At 41.9% G+C, this 2,906-nt stretch overlaps 1 long non-coding RNA gene across 1 annotated transcript in view; it reads right to left on the bottom strand.

The window, feature by feature from the left end:
• The window catches only part of LOC122552420, an 8,888-nt gene that overhangs the window by 4,415 nt on the left and 1,567 nt on the right, over positions 1-2,906 (bottom strand). The window lies entirely within an intron of this gene.

Below are 2,906 nucleotides of genomic sequence, written 5' to 3'. Positions count from 1 at the left end.
CTGCCTGGAATGGACGGCATAACTTACGAGGAAAGTTTGAAGGATTAAGGCTTTTCTCGTTGGACAGAAAAATGGTGAGAGACGACTTGACAGAGGTGTACAAGATGATGAAAGTCAGAGAAAGGTTGAATAGTCAGAGACATTTTTTGCAGAGAATAAACGGCTATCAGGAACGAACATAATTTTAAAAGATTGGAGGAAGGTTTAAGGGAAATGTCAGAGGTTGGTTCTTTATACAGAGAATGGTGGGTGCGTGGAATGCACTGCCGGCAGTGGTCGGAGAGTCTAACACATTAGGGACATATAACTGACTCTTGGATATACACATGGATAAAATGAAAGGTACATCGGTTAGTTTGATTTTAGAGTAGGATAAAACGTCGGCATAGCATCAAGGTCTGAAGGGCCGATACTGCACTGAACATTTCTATATTCTTTGTTAATAGAGCTTCACCTCCTCAAACAGTGGTGGGCCAAGATTTAAGAATTATTACCAAGGTTTCACATGTCTTCAGAAGAGCATTCCATACCATTGGAATCCTCATGCTGCCCTGCCCTTTCTTATGTGTCATGCGTATAGTATTAGATAACGATTAATCTCAGTTCTACGTTTTGTTAATGCGTGGAAGTTATTTTGCTGCAAACCCCACCTCAGATCTGGAGAAGGACAAATTCAGAGGAAATCCCCAAGTGAGTAATCCATGACTCACTTTAAGTTTTTAAAGTTAAACTCATTTTGACATTAACTGTGTTTTAATCTATGTCCATTGCTCACTCTCTTTGTCTCTCTCGCACTGTTAATGTTAACCCGACAGTCGAGAGCGGGGTGCTAGAAGAGCATAGCAGGTCAGGCAGCATCCAAGGAGGAGGAGAATCCAAGTTTCGATCACAAGACCTTCATGATGACTCGTTATGACGGGCTCTTGCCCGAAACGTCAATTCTCCTTCACTTCGGATGTGGCTTGACCCACTGTTCTTTTCCAGCACCCTACTCTCGACTCAGATCTCCAGCATCTGCAGGCTTCATTTCCTCCTTGTCTTAACGTGTGAGCCTGTTCAATTAATGATCCACCATAAATTGATCCCAATTCCTTCAGATGCTAATTGCATGCAGTAGGTCTGCATTTGTATCTAAAATGTTGATTGGCACGGATATATTATGACTAATTTCCACAGCGTTTTCTTTCAGATTCAGTTAAATTGGTGATGATCGTCATCCTGAAGAGCGGGTATCGCGACCTCTCAATTCGGAAAGCATATTATCCAATGAGAATGATGTTGGTCTGTGCCATGTTAGTCCCTTCAAGTTGAAACATTCCAGACTTTTAGACAGCTTTGAAATGATTTGCAGCTCAAGTTGAAGACGTGGATGCGAGTTTGCTCGCTGAGCTGCAATTCTCAAAGGTGACATCATCAGTGAGCCTCCGAGGAAGTGTTGATATTATGTCCTGCTTTATATCTATGCGTTTAGGTTTTTTGGGCGGTTGGTGAGGTCATTTCCGTATCCTTTTTCTCAGGAGATTGGAGATGGGATCCATATCGATGTGTTTGTTGATAGGGCTAGTGTCAGCATGCCATGCTTCCAGGAAGTTTCATGCGTGCCTCTGATTAGCGTGCCGAGGATGGATGTGTTTTCCAAGACTAGGTCCTTCCTTATCTTTATGTAAAGATACTAGCGACAGTGGGTCACGTCTTTTTGTGGCTAGATGATTTTCATGTGTCACGTTGCCGAGTTTTCTCCCTGTTTGTCCAATGTAGTGTTTTCAACAATCCTTGCAAGGTATTTTGGAAATGAGGTTCGTTTAGCTTGTTGTCTGTCCAGTGTCTTTTAATTTAATTATCTGATGTTTAAGTGAGTTGTTGGGCATGTGGGCTATCCTGATGCCAAGAGGTCTGAGTAATTTGCAGTCACTTCAGCGATGACTGTGATGTAGTGTAAAATGGATATGGTTTCTGGACTCCTTTTATCGGCTTGTTTGGTTTTGATGCTGAGAAATTAGCCGACTGTGTTTATTGCATACCCATTCTTCTTGAAAATGCTCAATAGGCGGTTTTCTTCTGCTTTTCGTACTTCCTCGGTGCTTCAGAGTGTGGTGGCACGTTGACCTAATGTTCTAATGCAGCTTCGTTTGTGGGTGTCGGAATGATTGCTTCTGTAGTTGAGTATTTGGCCCGTATGTCCGTTTTCTCCAATGACTGATCGCTGTACAGTAACATCTGAGAATAGCAGTTTGTTGTTGTTTTCTTCCTCTTTTGTGAATTTTATGCCAGTAATGATGGTAATGATCGTCTTGAAGGTTCCCTCGAACTTTGTTTATCAATGACAAAGCTGTCATCTTTGTAAGGGAACCAAAGTTTGGGTTGGATGGTTGGGAGAGCTGTTTGTTCAAGTCTCCATATGACCGCTTCTGCTAGGAACTCTGATATTGGTGATACCGCTGGTGTTTCTTTCATTTGAGTGTATGTTTTGTTATTGAAAGTGAAGTGAGGAGAATTCGTTCTTAGCAGCATTAAAAATAGTGCCAGACACTGAAAAGGCCGCCTGTGTTGTCGGATAAAATTACGACTTCACATAATCGAAAAAGAAGGATTAGAAAAACCATTAGCAGCAACACTGTAAGACCAGAAACTCACGCAAGAAATTCAGCAAACCATCGGACAGACAGTTGCAACAACATGAAGCAGGACAAAGGAAGAAAACACACCCAATACACAAGGAAGGAAAGCAATAAAATTACTCAAATAAGAAATAAACATCGTAATCCTATCCACAGAGAAAGGACGCTGGACAGTCATTTTAAACAAATCAGACGACGATGAAAAAGCGAACCTACTGCTTGCAGATATGATCACTTACCAACATGTGGCAATAGACCCATGCCCACACCGAGATTACCGAAGCACAA

This window comes from Chiloscyllium plagiosum, chromosome 8, assembly GCF_004010195.1.
Source record: "Chiloscyllium plagiosum isolate BGI_BamShark_2017 chromosome 8, ASM401019v2, whole genome shotgun sequence".
Classification (NCBI taxonomy): Eukaryota; Metazoa; Chordata; class Chondrichthyes; order Orectolobiformes; family Hemiscylliidae; genus Chiloscyllium; species Chiloscyllium plagiosum.
The sequence above is the reverse complement of the archived record's forward strand: the minus strand, read 5'-3'. Positions and strand labels throughout refer to the sequence as shown.